Raw genomic sequence first — 17,622 nt, forward strand, 5'->3', positions numbered from 1 at the left:
TTCTCATGGTATGGGCTTCAGTGCACAGCAGAGAGCAACTAAGACCTCATTCACACACATCTGGGTGCCTCTCCACAGAGGTTACCTCAGGAAGCAAAAAAATGGGAACCAAATATGTGTTCTTTTTATATCTTGGAAGGAAGACCTTTCAGTATCTGTCCAAGGGAAGAGTTTTTTTTCTTTTGTTGCCAAGGACAAGAATCTGGCACAAAACTAATTTTAAAAAAAAGTAACTCCAACATGCTATCATCTCATCAGTACTTTCTAGGATGACAGCTTTTATTGTCAGTGCCAGTTCTGTGCCAAGGGAGAATTGCTAGAACCCATGCACTGAATTTGTACTGGGGAATCATAGAGGGTGTGGGTATGGGCATAGTAGACAGGAAGATCTGGATTTGTATATGAGTTCTGCCTTTTAGTATCTGTCTTAGAGTGGGTGAGTGGAAGCAGACACTAGATAAAGATTTGAGCAAAAGAGATCCCAGAAAGTACCAGTAGGGAAGTAAATAAGAGAGACTGAGAAGTGTAAGAAATTAACAAAGAATGCATTACTCATCAGGTTACAGTTGTGTACAACTGGTGATCAGTTCCATTGGGAAACAGAAAGTGTAGAACATCCCTCAGTGTTGTCCCACCAGAAGGGCAAAGAAGCTAGAGTTTTTCTTCCAGCTTCCATCTGTCCTAATCTTCCATCTGTCCATACTCCTGAGACCATTAACTCCTTGACACTTGTGACTTAGCCCCTGAGCAGGTGGAGAAACAAAACAAACAAGTCAGTGGGGGGTTACTGTAGGGCCCTATCAACATATCTGTAAGAAGGGCATGAAAATCACAGTCTTTTTGAAGATTAGTTGGAATAGTATAAGTAAAATCCCTAACACAGTGCTTAACACCCAAGGTACACACATAAAAACAGCTGTATTTTACTTTTAAGGGATAGTTGATAAAAGATCCCTTTATATATATATATTGAGGACACTGTAAAAAATGTTTTAAAGCAGTCAGTTCTCTGGGCCACGTGATGAAAGTTCTTCAAAATAATATTTGAAGTGCTTTTATCTAGAGAAAGAAGTGCTTTATTTGCACTTGGGGTTAGGGATGGGGGTGAATTATGAATCCACTTACTAGTTGTAAGTGTGTATTAACTCTTGGGAAAGGAAAGGTCAGGTAGAAAGAAGGAGGAAGTGAATTAATTACAAAGCATCCTGCTAAGTAATTGTAAGAACCTAAAAAAGTCTGGGAGAGTTATTATGGTGCCACATGCTGATTATGACCATGTCTACATTGAACAAGTAGGTCAACTTAACGATAAATAGAAATAAAGAATACAAAGAAGAGAAAGCTAGAGACAATGAAATCTGTAGTTGCTTTCTTGGAGTGTGGACTTCTACATACATCCAATTATCTAACAGAGTTATTTGTGCATTGTATTAGATAGTCTCTGTGTCTGCCTATATATACAATGTCTATGTTTGCATTTAACTTATCTTAATGTGAAAATAGAACTCTTTGGGGATTCCACAGTTTCATACCTTTCCATGTACAGCACATGCAACAAAATACACAGTATAAAGTGAACCCTGATACAAAATAAAAGTAACTTTAAGACCATTAAAATAGATTATTTTATTTGATATAACTAAGTAAATTAAATGCCCATTTAGGACTCTTTCAGATTCAAACTCAATTTAAGGCTCATCTGGGGTTTGAAATTTAATAACATACAGTTCCATGTGAAGTAGGGGAAAAAAAGAGAAAGAGCTCTGAGTCCCAATTATTGTTGTATAGTTTAATAGAGATGAAACAATAACATAAACTCTTCAAGCCTCAGTTTCCAGGCTTATGTGGTGAGAGTAATTCTTGAGTAATTCTCAAAGTAATTCTTACCTTGGATGAAATATGCCTCTGCCTTTCCAGTTGAGCATGCTTCAGATCTTCCTGTTACTTACAGCATCATAATTCTGAAATAATTCATTTGATCAACGTACCTATAGGATTTTTCATAGTCCAACACATGACAAAGGGACAGTTTTCACACATGGGTTGTGCCAGACAAAGTACTATGCAGCATAACTTTATAGCATATAAGTAAAGATTGCCAGGAATACCATGTATGTATTTGTTCACAATATTTATTAATGGCTATTGTATATGGGACACAGGTGTTCAAGAGCCTCAGAAAAAATGGATTTAAGACCTAGTCGTAGGGGTGCCTGGGTAGCTCAGTCGTTAAGCATCTGACTCTTGGTTTCTGTTCAGGTGGTGATGTTCTCAAGGTTCGTGGGATTGAGCCCCACCTTGGACTCTGTGCTGGCAGCATGGAGCCTGCTTGGGATCCTCTCTCTCTGTCTCTCTTCCCCTCCCCCCCCATTCCAAATAAATAAATAAACTTAAAAAAAGAAGACCTAGTCAAAGTCCAGAAGTTGATTGTTTTACTGGAATGTGTGTACAGTTAACTTTAGCTATAATAAAGTGTTGTTGGGGGTATTTGGAGAAAAAAACAATCAAGAATTAATTGTTACAAAGAACCTCCACAAGTGACCCTAATGGAAGCAGTAAAGTATATGAAGGTAAAAACAAGAATCTGGATGCAGTCTTTGGGTTTGAGCCCTATTTCTACCACTTACCATCAGTATGACTTTGGGAAAGCTGTCTAGCTCCTAGATGTTTTAGTTCCCTCTTCTTTAAAATGACATTATTGTGGGGGCGCCTGCGTGGCTCAGTCGGTTGAGTGTCCGACTTTGGCTCAGGTCACGATCTCGTGGTATGTGAGTTCGAGCCCCGCGTCGCACTCTGTGCTGACTGCTCAGAGCCTGGAGCCTGTTTCGGATTCTGTGTCTCCCTCTCTCTCTGACCCTCCCCCGTTCATGCTCTGTCTCTCTCTGTCTCAAAAATAAATAAACGTTAAAAAAAAATTTAAGATGACATCGTTGTGAGGAGTAAAATTGTCTTTAATATAAGAAAAACAATACACTGTATAGAATGTGGTAAAGGCTGATTTTGAATCTTTATTATAATACACTAAATTTTAGATGAAGGACTTCATGACTACTCTTTTATAATACTTTTTTTTTTAATTTGTTTTTAACATTTATTTATTTTTGAGACAGAGAGAGACAGAGCATGAAGGGGGGAGGGGCAGAGAGAGAAGGAGACACAGAATCAGAAGCAGGCTCCAGGCTCTGAGCCATCAGCCCAGAGCCTGACGCGGGGCTCGAACTCACGGACCGCGAGATCGTGACCTGAGCTGAAGTCGGACGCTTAACCGATTGTGCCACCCAGGCGCCCCACATGACTACTCTTTAACCCTGTCAGTACTATGAATTAAGGCTAGTGTCAACTTCACTTTATAGATGGGTGAATTTGGTTTCAAGATATTATTGTAACTTGCCTAATTTTACACAGATAATATATGCCTGAAACAGCTTTTCTTCTATCGACTCCAATACAAGTTCTTAACTGTATTGCTCTTTGGAAAACCAGGCATAGCAAGAAGTAAACTCAGGATAATGTCCTTTTTGGAAATCCAGACTTGGACAAATGAAGGATGTTGGCATGAAAGAGAGAGAGAAGGAGTTGACAATTTTAATAGCTGTGTCTGAAAAACAGTAGGTGAGGCTTGGTAACTCATTAGGAACGTCTTTTTAGGTTTGGTGTGATTGAAAATGTAATCATGGTTAGAGATAAGTTTTATCTGATATTATAAAAAGAGTTGGAAAAATAACACCTCTTTTTAACCGGGTTATTATCTCCCCCTATGTACGATTGAGATATATACTTAAAAAGGTGTAACCCAAATGTCAATTTTTTTTTCTATTCAAGAATCTGAATTAGCCTAACTTCCTGAAATCAGGAGATGACTCAGGAGATGACTGACAAGCCTGTGGCTGAACTCTAAGCAATCTGCTATGGGAGTCCAGAAAAGCAAATGGCTAGTTCCAATTGGGTAAAACTCTAAGGATCATCATGGAGGATTAGCTTTACTGTGAGGCTGTGAAAGGAAGTGTAAGCGATCATTCTCCTAGAATGAGCGTTTTATTGATTGTAGATTTAAAACCCTTTGCTCAATTACTTTTTATTTTAATTCCTTCAAAACTCTATTCTCTAAGTGGCCATCTACTCAGTTACCTGTTCTGGAAACAAGTCATTAAACATATCCAATGGTAAACAGTAAGTACGCTCAAACTGGCCTATCTTGCAGGAAGTACATAATCAGCAGGTGAAGATGGGTTAATGGGACCTCTTGAATATTGAATGGGGGTTTTCCTTACCTGCAGCAATTAACATGTTTGAAAATTAGAATTAATAAATAATCACAGCAAGTTCAACTTCAATTACCATTACAAATGTTTGTATTTATTTTTGCAGAACAATTGACATCTAATTAGCATGTTAAGAGCTACTTGTGTTTAGATATTAATCAAATATCTTTAAAAATCTTATCAGAGTTACTTATTTAGGTAAGGCAGGCATATGCATAATTTTAATTAACTTATAACACTACATGGTTCACCTCTCAAATAATGCTTAGAACCATAAACATACACTCACTTGTTCATTCATCTATTCATTCAATAGCATGATGTATCAGAAACCGTTTATTCTCTAAAATATACAAAGATTATCCTCACCCCTCTTCAGTGATGTCTGCCCTACTTTATTACTCCAGAACTCAAAAGTCAAAGTTTATTTCAGGATGTGTCCTAGTAAACAAAATTGCCCTTGCCTATAAAGCTTTTACAACTTTTAATACCCCTATAACTTTCTGATTATGTTTTACTAGTTTCTAAAACTTTTTGTTATAATATGATATAATATGAGCTCACCATTCCCAGTAAACAGTGAACTTCCCAAAAATGATATTGAAGACATCATTTCAGTTTGTATCCCCGGTTCATAACACAGTGACTGGATACTAATAGAGATCTGTATGGACTATTAAAAAATGAATGATCTACTGGTGTGATCAGTTGTTAAAATGTGCACTTTAAGTCTCTTTTCTAAAATTAAAAAAATAATGTTTGTTTATTTTTTGAGAGGGACAGAGACAGAGCATGAGCATGGGAGGGGAAGGGAGAGGGGGAGATACAGAATCTGAAGCAGGCTGTAGGCACTGAGCTGTTGGCACAGAGCCTGACGTGGGGCTCCAACTCGCAAGCTATGAGATCATGACCTTAGCCGAAGTCAGACCCTTAACTGACTGAGCTACCCAGGTGCCCCATCTTTTAAAAAACAATTTTAATGTTTATTTTTGACTGAGAGAATGACAGAGCATGAATGAGGGAGGGCAGAGAGAGAAGGAGACACAGAATCCAAAACAAGCTTCAGGCTCTGAGCTGTCAGCAAAGAGCCTAATGCAGGGTTCGGGCCCACCAACCAGGAGATCATGACCTGACTCGAAGTCGGATGCTGAACCAACTGAGGTACCCAGGCGCCCCACACATTAAGTCTCTTTAAAAACTCTTTAAATAGAGTTAACTTGTGGAAAATAATGGACTTTGTTATTAGACCTACAGTTAGATATATGGCTTAGTCCTGCCCTAGCAACATGGGCAAATTGTATAATGTCTGACTCTCAGACATCTCATCCCCAAAACAGGAATTATAGAATGATAGTATTTCATGAGACAAATACAAAAGTCTCTTAGCACAGTTTATGGCATGAGGTGGGCACACGGGAAATTAAATTTTCCTTTTTTTTTATGTAGAAACAAGATATACCTTGAAAATGAGATTGCATTTGCAGAAAATCCATGCCAGTCTTAAGAACTGGTCCAAGTATAGCCCTGATCCAGCATCTGCCAAAAAGCAGTAAGGTGGAGCCATTCTCACATCAACTTAGAATTTTCCAGTTATATGTTTCTGGGTAGAAATTTCATTGACTCTGCCGAAGTTTCTTCGCCCTGGTTGCATGTGGCTTAGAGAAGTTACTTGAGTTTCAGTAGCTTTGTCCTGTTCCCTGTGTCCCAGTGGTACTGTGTGTTTTCTCTGACTCAGAATCAGTGACTTAGAGGCAGGTAAAAATAGTCTGGAAGGCAGTTTTGTATCAAATGGAAGAAAGTAGAGGTGAGCCAACTCCTGAACTTAAATTGGGAAGCAACACGGTCAAATGCTAGTACTTCTGTTGTTGCCCTCAGTGGAGGAAACCTCTTCTTTTCTGGCTAAGAAAAGTAGCAGAGAAATCTTAAGAATCCGTATCCATATGAGACTTCACTTCAGTTCATCATAGCCCACACTGCCTTGGAGAGAAAAGTCAGCCTACATGTTGAGATTACCACCATGACTAGGACCTCAACATCTCATTTTTCAATGCCTTCTGTCTTTGGTTTGGTTATGTGTTTACTTATTTGTTTGCTTTTTGTTTCTGTGCTCAGCAGCAGCTTCTAAGATGTGTCCCAACAATGCCTGTCTTCTAATATCCATGGCCTCATGTAATCCTCTCCTCTAGAATCTGGGCTGGATGTATTGATTTGCTACTAAAGAACAGAATACAGAAAAAATAATAGGATATGACTTGTGAGGTTGTAAAAAGAGTCTGGCTTCTGTCTTGCTTAGCCTCTCTTGCGTTCTTGTTTGCTTGTTCTAATGGAAGCCACCTGCCATATTGTGGGCTCCTCTATGGAGAAGCCTGCATGGCAAGGAAGTGGGGGTGCATCCAGCCAACAGCCAGGGAGAAACTCAAGGCTCTCAGCCTAACAACCCAAAAGGAACTACACCTTTCTAACAAAACATATTTTGAAATAAACAAAAATGAAAATATATATGTCAGAATTTTTGGGATCAATGAAATGGTGCCTAGAGGGAAAATTATAGCATTTAATTTTTATTTTAGAAAAAAAAAATCTCTAATTGATAACATAGGTTTCCAAGTTAAAAAAAAGAATTAAAAAACTGTAAAAGAAAGAAAATCTTAACCCAAAGCTAGTAGATTAAAAGATGTAATAAAGATAAAAACAAAAATCAATTAAAACCTGAACCCAAAGCTAGTAGAATAAAATATGTAATAAAGATAAAAACAAAAATCAATGAAATAAAAATAGAAAATAATACCAAGAAAATAAGTGAAAGCTTAAGCTGGTTCTTTAAAAAAATAAACTGATAAATAATCTAGCAATAGTGAAATAAAAGAACAAATTATCAGTATTAAGAATAAGAGTATGGGTATCTTTTGGAGATCCTGATTCAAATTATTTTTGCTGTATACCCAAGAGTTAGATTGTAGGATTATATGGTAGTTTTAGTTTTGATTGTTTTCATTTGGATTTTTCTTTTTGAGTATGGTTGACACATACTGTTACATTAGTTTCAGAGGCACAATGTAGTGATTCAACTTCTCTGTATGTTATGATAATGTCCACCACAAGTGTAGCTGCCATCTGTCTCATTACGTTTCTATTACAGTGTCATCGACTGTATCCCTTATGTTGTGCCTTTTATTCCCATGACTTACTCATTCTGTAACTGAAAGCCCATCTCTTTCACTCCCCACCATCCTCCTACCTCCTCCCCTGTGGCAATGATCAGTTTGTTCTCTGCATTTATAGGTCTGATTGTACTTTTTGTTTGTTTATCCATTTGTTTTGTTTCCTAGATTCCACATAAGAGTGAAATCATATGGTACTTTTTTTTTTCTCAGTCTGTCTTAGTAAACTTAGCATAATATGCTTTAGGTTCATCCATGTTGTTGCAAATGGCACAGTCTCATCATTTTTTATGGCTGTGTAAAATTCCAGTGTGTATGTGTGTGTGTGCATGCGCGCACGTGTGTGTGTGTGTGTGTGTGTGTGTGTGTGTGTGTGTGTGTGTGTGTGAGAGAGAGAGAGAGAGATGTAGGAGTTCCTTACATACCCTGGAAGTTACCCATTATCAGATATATGCTTTGCAAATATTTTTTTTCTCATTCTGTAGGTTGCCTTCTTACTCTTATCTATTAAGACCTTTGCTTTTCAGAAACCTTTTAGATTGATGTAGTCCCACTTGTCTATTCTTGGTTTTGTTGCCTATGCTTTTGGTGTTACATCCACAAAATAATTGCCAAGATCAGTGTCTTGAAGAATTTCTCTTATATTTTCTTCCAGAAATTTTGCAGTTGTAGGTCTTAGGTTTAAGTCTTTAATACACTTTCAGTGGGTTTTGTGTGTTTCAGAAGATAGAGGTCCAATTTCATCCTTTTGCATGTGAATATGCTGTTTTCCCAGCATTGTGTTTTGAAGAGAACACCCTTTTTCTACTGTGTATTCTTGACAATTTGTGTACGGATGGGTTTATTTCTGAACTCTCAACTCTGTCCCATTGGTCAGTGTATATGCCTTTCTTTATGCCAGCATCATACTGTTTTAATTACTGTAGCTATATAACATATTTTGAAATTGGTAAGTATGATGCTTTTAGCTTTACTCTTCATTCTCAGGATCACTTTGGATATTCTAGATCTTTTGTTATTCCACATGAATTTTAAAATTATTTTTCTATTTCTGTAAAAATTATCATTGGAATTTTCTTGGTAATTGAAATCAGGATTATGAAGAGATAATCTGCACTGCATGTTTATTGCAACATTATTCACAATAGCCAAGATCTGGAAGCAGCCCAGATACCTACAGACAGATGAACAGATAAATAAAATGTATTATATACATAATGGGATATTATTCAGCCTTAATAAAGAAGAAAAATCTACCGTTTGTGACAAATAGATGGACCTGGAAGACATTATAATCAGTATAATAAATCAACAATAGAAGGATCGATACCATATGATTTCTCTTATAGGAGGTATCTAAAGTAGTCAAACTTATGGAAGCAGAAAATTGACTGGTGGTTATTAGGGATTGGGGTAAAGGAAAAATGTGGGGTTGCTGTTAATCAATGGGTATAAAGCTTCAGTTTTACAAAGTGAGTGAGTTCTAGAAACGTGCTATACAACATTTTGCCTGTAGTTAACAATACACTGTTGCATGTTCAAAAGCTTGTTAAGAGGGTAGTTTTATGTTGAGTGCCTAACCACACACACACACACACACACACACACACACACACACACACACAGTGAGTGAGTGAGAGTGAGAGAGAGAAAGAAAGGGAGAAGGAAAAAAAGGACACAGAATTTTTTGGAAATGATGGATATGTTTATTATCTTGGTTTTGGTGATGGTATGAAGGTTGTGTGCATAAACCAAAACTCATCAAAATTAATACATTATGTATGCTTAATATTTTATATCAATATATCTCAGTAATGCCACACAAAACATTAGGAATGAAAAAAAATACTACTACAGACCCCATAGACATTACAGAATCTAAGGGGCTACTAAAAACAATTCTATACACATACATTTAGCAATTTTCAGAGAAAAGAACTATTTCCTGAATTACCACAAACTATCAAAATCTCTAAGAATGAAAGATAATTTGACTGTTGATAATTTCACAATGAAATTAGTATTTAAAGTATCAGTTTTGTTTTCAGAGCTTTTGCAGACATATTCAGAACTCTTTCCTATGTGTACTACCCAGTGGCCAGGCTGGGAACTAGCAGTTGGTCTCTCCCATGCACTCATCAATGCTCTTTAGGGTCAGAGCCATGCAAGAACAGTTCATGGGTAATCTCAGGAGTTCATAAACAACTATATGTTGTCTGTTTCCCTGACTATCCCTCTTGCTTTATGGTTTTCCAAGGCTCTCCTTTGGTACCTTCATTCAGAGAACTGGGGCTTCACTCTTTTTGTTATATACTTCTTACAAAAGTATCTACATTTGGGGCCATCACATAAGAGAAAAGAGAAAAAAATGATCAGGGGCTTCATCCCACCTTCTAGAAATCTAGAGATTCTCTAATCAGAGAGTAGGTTTCCCCACCCTAGGAACTTTAGGTTCCTGTGGGCTGTCTTGGGAACAAGAGAAAAGAAAATAATAGAAAATTGATTTCTTCTACTTTCTGTGAGCATTTGGAGATGTCCTTCCCAATGATCATGAGAAAACTATACAGGGCTTCTTTTTCATCCCCCTCTGTCTGGACAAAAGCCCACTTCTTGGTTTGGAGTGCTTTGAGTCTATGCTGAAAGACATCAGAGGGAAAAAATTATAATCTCATTGTTTACGTTGAATTCTTGTCTTCTTCCTCAATCTACCTGTTACTCTTTAGTTTTCACAGTCCTCAAATAGATGCTGCATTTATTCTGCCCAGGTTTTGCAACTCTGTTCAGTGGGGGAAAGAAAAAATAAAAACATGTTTTTTCCCCTAAGATTTAAGTATCCCAAAATTCAAGTATTTCCCTCTATTTCCTGTATGTTTTGCTTTGTGTTAAAATAGAGAAATTTCTATTATGTCACCACCCAAAAATACTTTTAATATTTCTCTGTACACATCCAGTTTTCAAAAGAATATATCTTCTTTTTCTAGGGAAAAATGTAATATACACATCCAGGATATGCACTAGTATGGCATAATGTAAAAATACTCACAATGTAAAAGTGCATCACAGTGTCTGATAAATAACGTGATAGGTTTTGCTTGCCTATTTCCTTATAGGATATAACCAGAAAATGTAGAACTAGAAAAATACATCACAAGACCTTTGACTAATGTTTGTTATTTTGAGATTTATGATCAAAGATTCTTGACTCACAAGAGGTCTGGCTCACCCACTGAACTGCAGTTACTGCCTGGATTGAGGCACCAAGCTTTAACTCAACAATAATATTCACCAGATGCTTGGGATATAAAAAAGAAAAGTCATCAAAATCAATATGAGCCTATTTTTATAGAAAACTGTACTTCATAAATAGCACTCTCTTCATCTCACAAATTCAGAACACAGAAGTTTCTTCATTCAAGAGTTTCTCAAAACCTCTCTCTCTCTCTCCCTCCCTCCCTCCTATATCTTTTTCTCCTTCTTCCACAAATTTAAAATTGAATTTGTTAAGGTTTTGTGCAGGTCACTACAAGTATCTAAGGAGAGTGAACCCAGAGTCATGCTGTAAAATCCTGATATATCAAGAGATAAGATACTTTTCTAATTTCTTTTTTTGATGACAAGAACCTTTGGATGTAAAATTCATTCAAACAATACTTAATGAATTCCTACTCTATGCCCGGTGCTGGCTTGTCACCTCAATCAATATTGAGAGAACAGGTAAATAGGTAGGTGGGTAGGTGGATAGACAGACAGATAAAATTCTTTTAAGATAAACATTAGGGGGCGCCTGAGCGGCTCAGTCAGTAAAGTGTCCAACTTCGACTCAGGTCATGATCTCACAGTTTGTGAGTTCGAGCACCGCATTGGGCTCTGTGCTGACACCTCAGAGCCTGAAACCTGCTTCAGATTCTGAGTCTCCCTCTCTCTCTCTCTCTGCCCCACCACTACTTGTGTGCTCTCTCATTCGCTCGCTCTCTGTCTCAAAAATAAATAAATAAACATTTTAAAATAAAGAATAAAATCAGGATCAAATCCGGGGTAAAGTGAGGTGTGGAGGATGAGGTGTTGGACTTTATCTGACAAAGTTTGGTAACTTGCTTTCTGTAAACTAGTTTGGTTTGGGTATTCCATCACTTGCAATCCCTGAATTCTGATTTATACATAAATCTTCATAAAGGAAGTGATGTCTGATCAGGAGGTAAGAGGAGATACCTGGCTAAGGGTATTTCCTGCAGGAGAAATAGTATGTTTAAGGGCAATGAAGCATTTGTCAGAAACTGTGTGTGTGTGTGTGTGTGTGTGTGTGTGTGTGTGTGTGTGTGTGTGTATGTGTGTGTAGGGAGAGAGAGTATAAAAAGAGATAATGAGAGACAGTCAAAATAGTGGAAATGATCACTGGTAATGGGGTAATTGAAAGGTACGAAGAGAATTAATCATAAGAGACCTTTCCAGACTTTTCACTATGAAAAGCTGGGAATTATAAGTATGTGTGTGGTGTCTGGGTGGGGGGGGGTATGTTTGTGTTCTTATTTTAGAAAGTGGAAGTACTTTGTTGGATGGGGAGATAGAGCAGTTAGCTTGATTAATAGATTATGAAATGATCCAAAAATGATTAAGGTGATCAGTTAAATTCAAAAGAACTTCATGTAGAGGTATGAATTATTTTGAAAAAAGAAGGAATTTTCTTCTACATTTATGTTCCTTTTGGGGATTTTTAAGGCAGATTTTTATATAAAAATATTATAAACGCTATACTGGAGCAAGTGTCTTTAACCCGGAGTTCCTGTTAATATGTATTGCCAGTAGGGATAATAATATCCACCCATCTGGACACTGGGAATGATGTCAGGGTTGTTTAGTTGGGATTAAGGTTCATATATTTCTGGGATTCGCTCATCAGGGTAGGAAAAGGAGAAAAAAATCATTTGAATCTTGGTCTTAGAGACCTTCAGGACTGATCCATGGAAATCAAGATGGGGACACTATCCAAAGGACAGAAGTCGGAACAATGAATGAAACCAGGGGCTAGTGGCTCATTTCGCAGAGTAGAAATAGGGGCAACAGAATGGGCAATTTCTCTGGAAACGGTATCTGTTGTTGTATTTTCCTAGAATGGCAAGATCCAAGGTTCGCCCATTATTGTTACCAACAGGCTACAGGGAACATACATATTTTAGGTTAGTTTAAAGGTACAGATATTAGGGGGAAAGCATTAATTATTATGTCATTATGCACATGAATAAATCGATTATAAGTTTGACTCAGCAAAGGTCAGTTAAAGTTGGTTGTTGTGATAAGTGTTATTTTTATAATATTAAGACAGAAAAAACTATTTTTGTAGCCATGAAAGCCCTTAAACAACCAAAGTGTTGTCCAAATAAACAAGTCAAATATATGTTTTTAACTTCATTTGTACTAATATCTGGTATGTGTATCAAGAGGTTTTATCATTGTAGGCACTTGACGATTTGTGTAAGAACTCTCTATATCTTTCAAATCATGTACTATTGTTTCTTTGGCAACACCTACAAGATTTTAATAGATTAGTTTTTCTGAAGAATATGGCTGGACCAAATTGGCTGCAACAGCTGTATTGTGGGCATCTGGTTATGATCTCAGTTTGGTCTGAGATCTTTGTTAAGAACTGAGGTGCCAAACTTTCATAATGGAGGCTTGCAGTTAACACAGAGATGTGATTTTGCTTTCTATCTGTCTGGTAGGGCCCAGGAATCAAATGAAGAAAAAAAAAGAGGCTTAAAAGCTATTATGATAAATCTTCCCCATCCATTTAGTGCAATTGCTAACATTTGATAGGCCCTTTTCTTCTTGAAAGGGGCTCTGGAATTTCATCTTGCTCATTTTTACTGAAGAGTTGTTATCGTTTTGTTCCCAAAGTTAATCACTAGCAAAGAATATGTTTGAACACAAGTTTTCTGGCCTTATTTTGCTTCTTCCCTTCCCCTGCCCCGCACACTGATTAATTCATTCCAGTGGTGAAAATACTGTACTCATCCACTGAAATCAATAAAGATGACCAGCCCTATTTAACCATCTCCTGGGAAAAGAAATTGACATCTGTTTTTACCTCTGCCTCTCACATCTCAAATCCAAAATGCCCAATAGTCTCCCCTCCAATTTTTTTGTTAGCTATGACATGGTCACCTCACCTCACCTCTTTATGGTAAGTCGGTGTTTTTGCCCAATACTTGGAATCTTGAGTTAGGGATGTAAGGTGTAGAGATAGTTCAGAATTCATTTTCAAGTGGGTATACTCACATTCACATTCATTACTGAAGGTGAGAAGCAGGGGCAGAGGCAGTAAGAGAATCTTCAGTGACTGTAGAGCAGCCTCTTTTTGTTCTCTTCCTTCCCTGTGAACCAGCTAATATCCTTCTGTTCAATTTAGTTTCCTCTTGAGTTAGCTAGTTGTCTGTTGTTCTCATAAAAAAACCTTGATGCGAATATGTTAGCTCCAAAAGATGAGGCAAAATAGCATACGCTACGAAATCCTTCCATCCAGGGAGACATATATTTTCAGTGGTTTGGTGGCACGAACATGATTAAGAAACATTCCTTGTCATTGATTTCCAGAATACTGTGTTCATCCCAAAGTTTTGAGTTTTACACACACACTGTAGCTGAAGTTAACGTACACTTTATTTGTTGACTTTAACACATTATTGTCCAAACTTTTAATATGCATGGTACAGTGTGACACAACATAAAAGAAGTGGCTGTCAGATCACCAGCATTTATTTAAATGCTTTAAGTAGAATATGTCTCTTTTATAAAAAGTATTATGTGGTAGAAATTTATTTTCAGTTATTCACAGTAGCCACACATATTATTATTGGATGACGGATGCTAGTGATTTTAGTTATGCCCTTATTTTAAAGAAATGATTAACATCATCAACAGAATTATAAAAATAAAACTTTTCTGCGATTTTTTTTTGTTCCATAACAAAACTAAGCCGTGCTTTTCCAAGCCAGTGTTGTGTAAATTGTTAACTAATGGGTATTTCAATCTCAGCCCATGTGTGTATACATATATAAAAAACTCAAGGCTTTTGGATCTAATAAAAACATTGTGAATTTGAACAAAAATTACTTAGTGTAGAAAATCCTCTAGGAACTAACTGTAACCCAATTTGACGTTTATTAGAACATTCTTTGTTATGTTAAGGCCTAACTGTGCCATGAGAGGAAACCTCTCATATTATCTGGCAATTGAAGGATTGAAATCGTGAATGATAGCTGTGAAGACCCAGAGAAAGTCCAGCATCCACAGTAGCTGTTAAAAGCAGGTGCCATGGCATGATGCGACACATGGAGTCCTGTCTCAGGCCCAGGTGCACCCACTTCTGTGCGTTTCACAACAGGTGTATTATGTTGCTGCTGAAATCCTGAGCAGCCTTTTACTTGACCTCCCCGATCTTTGCTTCCTCATTAGTACCATAGGGATAACATTGCTATTTCTAGTTAATATGCTGTTTTGAGGATAATTTTATTCAAATAAATGCCATTATACCCACTTTGAAGAGTTAAAACTAGTCACCACTCAGCAGTCATCAGTAAACCTTCCAGTGCACACAAGGACATTCACATGAGATAAATTTCTAGAGCCGTCAATAGCTAACACAATCCAGATTAATGAACATATGGATAATGATTGTTTCTACCAGAGGATATCAGTTCTGACTGAAAAGTATATGAATAGTAGCAATTGAGAATAAAAATTTGGGGTCAGATATTATAGTGTTCTTGCAAATATTTTCTCTTGGGTAGCATAGCCTCCAGGAATGAATTAAAATGCAGTATTTTTAAAAGTAAGAACTGCTGACATAAGTACTTACAGTTAATAAGTACTTATTAAGTACTAAGTAACATAGAATCAGGCAGAATTTCAATCTCCTTTTCTCTTTTTGTTCAGCTTCAACATTTATTACACAAAATAACTCAACTGTTCAGGTGGAATTGGCTCCCTTCTGTAATATTTATGGAAGGGTTTAAAATAAACAGAAGATGATGGTCCCAGCTAGGGGGTAAAAGATGGTCAATATATATAATTGACTCTAAAAGGAAAATATAATAAAGTTCTTTTAGGTGGGTGGATGTCAGAAGCATCATAACTTTTTGTTTGGATGACTTCCAAAGCACTCCTCCTACCCCCTTTCTTTCCCTCACTCACTGAAAAGATCTGTGATGGAGCCCAAGTCCACTTCTCAATCAGGACAGATAGATACAAGAAGAGGAGTTCTTACTATGTCACATAGAGTGCTTTAGACTTTACCTATTTCAAGTACTTGAGGCATTGGCTGAGTCCTCTCAAGTGCTAGCCAAGCATGTAAAGACCTACTGAAATAGCAGGTCTATTCTCCATCAACCTCTATCTGGCCCAACAAGTGTCCTCAAATATGGACTTCTACATCTTTTAGCCCAGCTTTTCCATCCACAACAATGTCAGCAATTAGGACTCATGAATCCACAGACATCCACAAATACTGGGATATTTTCATGGGATGCAGTATGTCCAGTGGGAAAAATAAGATGCAAGGAATTCATCTAATGTCCCTTTTCCTCCTAACATTTAATTTCCTTCTCATGTAGACTCCTTCCAAATTTCAGTGTGGTACTTCTCTTTTGTGTTAACAAGAATGCCAAAGCTGGCTCTTTTCTATTGTTCAATCTATCATATTTCAGTCTCCAGAGATTTTGTTTGTTGTATACCTACAAAACAGAACATATTCCATGCATGGCAGTGTAACAAAACTCCTAGAATGTACATTTCCCAGAAACCAAATAACTTATCCCCTGTAAAATAAAGTTAAGTTTATATAATGAACAGTACCACCAATCATGTCCTGTTTTAAGTTTTGTGTTCCTTATTTTTTAAAAAAAAAATCTTCAATTCCTTATGTCCTTCTCTTTTGATTAGCCTATCATTATCCCTTATCAAGTATAAGGTATTTTTCTCCAGACATCAGTTCTTTGAATTCTTACATTAAACTCATGTCCAGGTTTACATACACTCACATACACACGCGCGCGCGCACACACACACACACACACACACACACACACACACTCACACACCTAGGGACGTTTTCAGAAACAATAATGGGCTAAGACATAAGTGATACCTGTAATGTGAAAAGTTATCTGTACACATAAAGTACTTTTTCTCATTTATACAAGTAAGGAAATTAAGAATAAAGGAGTTTCAATAAATAAGTCTCCTAGATCTGGCTGTTAGTAAAAGGCAGCGCTGTGACTTGAACTTATGTTGGTCTGATTCCAAAACTGGTACTTTTTCCACTGCATCCTCATTAACATTTACAGATGTGCATCTGTTTGAGTGTTCCCCAAGGATAAAATGCAACACTGTCAGTTGATAGAATCTCAGGAAACAATGTCTACTTAATTATAATTTAGAACTTTCTTTTTCAATTTTAAAAATTAGTTTTTCAATACTAGCTAAATACCCCCCTCGTTTTTCTAAGGCAGACTAATAATCAGAATTGTAGATGACCTGCATTCTGTTATTAATGTGAGGGACCTAGTCATACACTAAAAATAAAGTATATCAATGAGTCTCATTGGGAAATAAGAAATTTAGTTGCTCATTGCTGTCAGCCTGATCTTTAAATATAACATGCCAAATTACTTAGGATTTCCAGAAATTCAGAGAAGTAAGGAAAGCATTTTGAAAGAATCCCCCTACTTCCATAATTCAGAATCTGGCTTATTCAATGCTTAAAAATATGGGAGTGATTTCATTCACCTTCATTGATGATTGAAATTATATACCTACTCAAAAGTTTCTAACCAACTGTGTATGTGTGTGTGTGTGTGTATAACATATGTGTGTATATGTACACATGTATATGTATATATATACACATATGTGTGTATATATACATATATCTGTATGTATATACATATACATTTGTGTATACATATATGTATATACATATATATGTGTATATACATATATATACATATACACACACACACACACACACACACATCCTTTTATTCTTGATTACAAACCATCAGAATAGAAATCCAACAAAAGATAATATGGACATGTTCCATTGCTTCTTATTAATCTGAATGTGTGTATATGTATATATAGCAGGATCTAGAATGCTGAATCTTGTTGTCTCAACTCAAGATTTTATTTCCTTTCTTGAGACTCAG

Source organism: Neofelis nebulosa, chromosome 17 (assembly GCF_028018385.1).
Source record: "Neofelis nebulosa isolate mNeoNeb1 chromosome 17, mNeoNeb1.pri, whole genome shotgun sequence".
NCBI classification, from domain to species: domain Eukaryota; kingdom Metazoa; phylum Chordata; class Mammalia; order Carnivora; family Felidae; genus Neofelis; species Neofelis nebulosa.